General features: G+C 37.8%; 1 long non-coding RNA gene across 1 annotated transcript; it reads right to left on the minus strand.

Annotated features, from left to right (window-relative positions):
- Positions 1 to 1644: 1644 nt before the first annotated feature.
- LOC121051505 lies at positions 1645 to 4693 on the minus strand. Its single transcript, XR_005805912.1, has 5 exons — positions 4327 to 4693; positions 4194 to 4240; positions 2654 to 2718; positions 2473 to 2537; positions 1645 to 2260 (listed from the first exon to the last, which is right to left on the minus strand). It is a non-coding gene; the product is annotated as an uncharacterized LOC121051505 (long non-coding RNA).
- Positions 4694 to 6186: the final 1493 nt, after the last annotated feature.

A 6186-nucleotide genomic window follows, 5' to 3' on the forward strand; every position in this document is an offset into this window, starting at 1 on the left:
AATTTAAATGAAAAAAAAACGAAAAAAGAAAAAAAAAATTCTTTTTTTTGTCTTAAAATGACCATCCAAAAGTCAGACTTAACCGTCCAAATTGGATGGAATAGTAGAAATTGGACACGGCCGATGAATTTGGAGAGTACAAGGGTGTTACTAATTAAATTGAAACTCGTGGGACTAACATGTTGACGACCCCTAACCTCAGGGGGTAAACTGAAATTAGTCCTTTTTTTTTTAATAAAAAGATAATTTTGTATATCGTTTAGTATTGACATTAATATATATTTTTTAAAATAATTTTTCTTTTATGACAGGAAAAAAGTAAAAGCAAGCAACTACAACACAAATCCACAATCTACGCCCCTTCCCAACTAATCCAAATACAACACTAGGACACCGAGAGGGCAAGTAATAAAACCAAACAAGAGGATTGGAGGATTGATGAGCTATCGCAGCTAGACGATTAGCAACGAAATTGGCTTTGTGATATATGTGCTTAAAGAAGATGGACCGGAATTGTTGAGCCAATAGCTTAATATCCTCCACTAGGGTTTTGATTCGCCATGGCACTTCAGATTTTCCACGAATTCACTCAATTAATGACTTTGAATCACCTTCAACTAAGATATTCTAATGCTGATGTAGAAGAGCAGTATGTAGACCTTCTCTGAGGGCAGTTGCGTCAACTACAAGTACTCCAGTATGACCTAGTTTCTTATTTGCTGCAAATAGCGGATTCCCGTCAAAATTTCTAATAACAAATCCAATGGTGGCTGTACCATTGTGGACAGAACCATCAAAGTTCAATTTGGCCTGGTTCAAATTCGGAGGTTGCCATTTAATGTGAAGGGACTTAGAAATTTTATGAGATCTAAAGTGCGGGTTGGCTTTGCAATAATTAGATCCCAAGACAGCAGCCCCAAACGCAATTTTAATTGGGGAAGGACCTAACTACTGAAAGACAACCCGAATCCTGATACGCCACATTGACCACGTAAGTAACAGAATATTAGCTAGTAATACTTGATTCTGATCAGAAGTAGCAATCTGGTGGAGCCAAACAATTAAAGAATTATTCCACAAAGTAGGACTTGGAAGCTTAGAGGAAATCCATACCTATTTGGCGAATCTTTCTTTCTTTATTTTTTTTATTGTCAATATATATATATATATATATATATATATATATCACTCATCATGAACCTCTAGTGTTTGATAAGGGTTGTAAAGTAACTTATACAATATATTAGAAAAAAAAGTTGCTTGATGGTCGAAGTCTAAAGAAAAAAAAATTACACAACTTTATCTTTTTGGTAAGTCGTCTTTTTTATTCTCATGCATCGACTTCTTTATTGAATAGATTTGATGGTTCACCATTGGATTTATTCATCTCACCCACCCAAATTACAAGTCCTTGATTCTGCCTCTATAGACATGGTTTGAAAGAGCACTGATTGAGCATGTATATACAGATAGAGTTAACCAAACATATACATAAACAAAAACATATACATACATACATATGTGTGTATACATATATATACACATAGATTTGCTCACCTAAAAGACAATTTTGATGGACTATAAGGAACAAATGCATCTCAATCACATGTATTAAATATAAAAACAGAAATTATAACAATTTAAAATTATGCATTTATTTTCAGCCGTCAGATTCACTTGCCCCTCTGTTGAAACAAAAAAAAAAGACAGATAATAAAAAAAGGACGGAAAATGCGTGAAGGTCAATTGCCCATGATTACAGATGAGCTTATTAAGTATTAGAGTTTGATTGCAACTGATGCACGGTAATTCCCTGATAGGGATCATAGTTATCTTTTGGTGTTTCATGTCATGTCAAATACAAGAGTCTCTCTAAAACTCAACGATACCATCAGTACACTATATAAGAGGCCAAGAAGGCCGTACAAGGAAAAAAAAAAGAGGCAGAAGAAGAAGGAAAGCAAAGGAGGCAGAAGGAGAAGGAAAGCAAAGGAGACAGAGGAAGCTGCAGCGTGTTCCATAGGAAAAAGGTGGAGAATCCATCTCTTTATGGCTTTACCACTTTCAAAGCTCCGGTGGCGGTACCTTTCGGTGCCAGTACTGTTTCAGAGCTCCATTCGGCGTGCCTTAGGGTGCCGAAACTGCTTTCAAAGCTCCGGTGGCGGTGCCTTACGGTGCCAATACTGTTTTAGAACTTTGACACGGCGTGCCTTAGGGTGCCGATATTATCCTCAAGTATTTGGCTGTTTAAAACACCAAACTGACAGAGGGCCCTTTGTGAATTACCATAGGGTTGTGATGGTTCAATATAAAAAAAAAGATAACAGGAACTCTGTCAATTCCATTTAAACACCACATATAATTCCTCCCTGCATCTTTTCAAAACTCCATAGCCGAAAAAAGAGCCAGTCCCAACCTCCGTTCCGAAACACCTATTTTAAACAAACCAGTGGGAAGTTAAAAAAGTCTCACCCTTGAGTTTGAATCCTGGAATTCCGATACTTGGCCGAACTGCAGCTGCTATCCTCGCCTTACACCTGCACAAAGGGTTTATCAAACTTAAAATCCTTAAAGTTGCAGCAATAGGAGTTGACAAAGCACAAAGAAATCGTTTTTGGTGCAAAGAAACTAAAAGAAAAGACAGAAGACTCACAGTCGAAGTCAGAAGTCTGGAACTCTAGAATTTTTGACACCACAGCTCCTGTACTTGTTTTGTACCTGAGTAAAGACAATAATAACAAGGTTTCATCAAATTAACGAAAGCCTTGAACTTGCAGCAGTTGAAGTTACCAAAATACAAAGAAAAAGATACAAAGGAAGAGGAAGCAAGAATGATGTTCTGGTGGCATTTGCAGAGGAGAGGGTTCCATCAAATTGCACAAGTACAAACTAAATGACAAAAGTGTCTGGCGGTGGCTTTAACCCAAGTCTTGGTCAATGTCAACAAAGCAATTCCAGACATTCACAAATGCACAAAGCAATATAAAAAAAACGTTCTGGCAATGTTGCAGGGCATGTGAGAAGGTTTGATTAAGCTGAGCACAAAATAGAAGGCTTAGTTAACAATTGCACAAGATACAAGCTTGATGAGGTGTTGCCATAGGAACAAATGAAGAAAAGTCTAGCATTGATTTTTATAATCAAGCCTAAAGAAAGTCTGGCGGTGGAATAACAAAAACAAAACAACTTGAAGCTTTGAGTGGAGACAAATTGGTACACTGTTCGTCAAAAATGTGTTGAAAGTGCACTATCATTCAAGACATATTCCAAAGCCAAATTAAATGTATGCAAGGAGAGGGCAACAAGTCCTGAACCAATATTGTTGCAGGAGGCTGAAGAGGGGCTCACATGGAAAAGTAGAGAGGGAAATATCTTGGTCTGGGATCTTTTAAACCAAGTAGGATTGTTTAATTAATCTTATCTTCCTTTTTGCAAAGTGTGCTGTGTGAAATGACGCCACAAAGAAGAAAGGATAAAGGAAGCATAATTGATGAAAACTAGTTTTGTCTCTTTACGAATAAAGAAGTCTTGAAATTTAGACCAAGAGCTCCAACTCAGATAGCTCCAACAAGGAGGGAAAAGATAAACAGAGCTTAAATGGACATAGGCTCACCCTGAAATTGAAACTCTGGGATCTCAACTGCAGCTGCTATCCTCACCTTATATCTACACAAAGGGTTATCAAATTTAAAATCCTTAAGGTTGCGGCATTAGGACTTGACAAAACACCGAGATAAATGTTTTCGGTGCAAAGAAACTAAAAAAGGACAAAAGAGCCGCTGCAGAGGGGAGAGTTCAATCAAATTGTGAAACACAACGACACTGGAGAATTTGTTTTCCAAAAAGTCTCGAAGCGGTGCCGGCATGAAAACTAAAGAAGAAAAGCCTTTGGCGGTGGCATCCTTGTCCATAGCATGAAACCTTAATCTAAGTGGGCCAACATCATCAAAACCATTCCAGAGATTGACAGAGGCACAAAGCAACAAAAACAAAAAAGAAAAGAAAGAGGGGTGATTGACATTCTGGTGGCATTGCAGATAAGAGAGTATAACCAAATTGTGCATGAGACAAGAACTTAATTAAGCTATACATGAGACAAAAAGCTTAATTAAGTAAGGCAATAGAGCTTCGTACTGGGTTTGTTAATAAAAAGGCAAAGAAGCAAAAAGGGAAAACTATAATTGAATACTTACCCGATACAAATCACCACGAGCCTAGGCCAATTCTCTCATCAAGATCACTGCAAAATATCAAAGAAAGGATGTTAAGACCTGCGTTCGCGGATCACGAAGCCAGAAGCAAAAAATAAAGTGGGAATTTTCTTACCCAATTTCCCTTCACGGAATACGAGGATGAAGCTGATTGCAAGCTTTAGATGTTGGGGGAATTCTTTTGTGATGAAGACCCAGTTGCAATTCCATCTCCAAGATGGCTTCCACCCTCAAGTCCATCTCGAAATCCAATTTGCAGAAGTTTGTGTCCTACTGTTACTGTGTTTCGAATAGGGTGGACCGAAGGCAGTGAAGAGTAAAGCCGAGCAGTAGTGAGAAAAGAAAAATAAAAGAATGGTAAAATAAAAATGTAGCAGCTGGGCCTCTGGAAAGCATTGGGTTTCTGAGAAGTTTGTGGGTGTCCATAGCAAAATTTGATGGCCATAGAAAAGTTTGATGCACGTCTTCGAATTTTGGACAAGAGAATTGAGACACGGAGTTCTTTCGTTACATTGAGGGTTCCTGTATTAAATCTGGGGCTGAGAAAGCTTCACGGATCGAGGAACATGACTCGCAAGGATACAAAAGAAGCCCATGACCAAATTTGGGCCTATTTGAAGAATTTGACAAAGCATGACGCTACGAGTTTCCATTTCAAAATACCTGAGCTTTGGTTTCGTTAAAATACCTCGGAACCTAAAAATATCCTTTTGGTACAAAACTAAGGAAAGTCACAAATTCCCAAATTAATGAATTACAATGGTTTGATCCCTTCACAGGGTATGTAGGCAATCTTGATATAAATCTGGATGCAACCACAACATAAACCGAATCCCTGGTTCTTTCAAAACCAAATTCACTCAAATACATAGCCAAAATTTTCGACAGGTCATCTACCTGTTGAAACCCTCCCCAAAGCCACAAAAACTTGAACTACGAGTGGCTTGATCCCTTCCGGGGTACGTAGGCAGCCTGTAAAACAACCCAGGTGCAGCCGCAATTTTTCACAAGCACACACATCGTCATATGTTAACTTTGTACTTGGAATCAAAGGGTTTTCCCTTAAAGTGAGGGGTTGTAGTTAAGAGATTACTATCTTGAATGGGTCGAACTTGACATAATAAAAAGCTCTATTTTGTCAATAAGATAGAGCGAAATTGTGTTGGGTATATTAATTTACAATTTTTGCTCAACATAATTTTGGTTGTATTGGGTATATTAATTTACAATTTTTGCTCAACACCCTCACAGTCCATTAAAAACTGTTCCTTAAATGAACAAGCCTTTATATACACACATATAGAACACGCGCGCGCGCGCGCACACACACACACATATATGGAAAATTCTAGTATATGTTAATGTATGTCATACATTAATTTTTTTGAATATTTTAGACCGTTGGATATAATTAAAATACAAAATATATCTAACGGTCTAGAATATTCAATAATTGTAACTTGCTTACCCATTAACCTAGATTTTTTTTTTTTTTTTTTGCAAATTTCTCAATTACATATCCACCTAGAATTTGAGATACCGTTTCCAGTAGGTATTCCTAGGTGTTCTGCTAAGGAGATAAGATTGAAGCTCTATGGTTTTTTCAATCTGGCAATTGTGTCCATTATTATGGATATCCTAAGTTGGAATTGCAGAGGTATCTGCAATGAGGCTACCAGGAGAGCACTGAAGCATTTGATGGCTCAAAACTGGACCGTCCATCATTTTCCTTTTTGAAACTTTCTTGTTGCAAGACTCTGAATGTGATCCTTTAGTGCGTGAACAATGGGATAATGAAGCCATGGGGCAGCCTATATTTTGTGTCAAGAAGAAGATTGAGAAGACATGGAACTATGGAAGGCTCTAGACAATTGGCAACGTGCAAAGTTTGGCAGTAGGGATACGGATTTTGACAATGCGGTTACATCTAGAAGAGATTTTGGGTCAATCAAACTCAGTTGACTTACTTGCAGTT

This window comes from Rosa chinensis, chromosome 2 (genome assembly GCF_002994745.2).
Source record: "Rosa chinensis cultivar Old Blush chromosome 2, RchiOBHm-V2, whole genome shotgun sequence".
NCBI lineage: Eukaryota > Viridiplantae > Streptophyta > Magnoliopsida > Rosales > Rosaceae > Rosa > Rosa chinensis.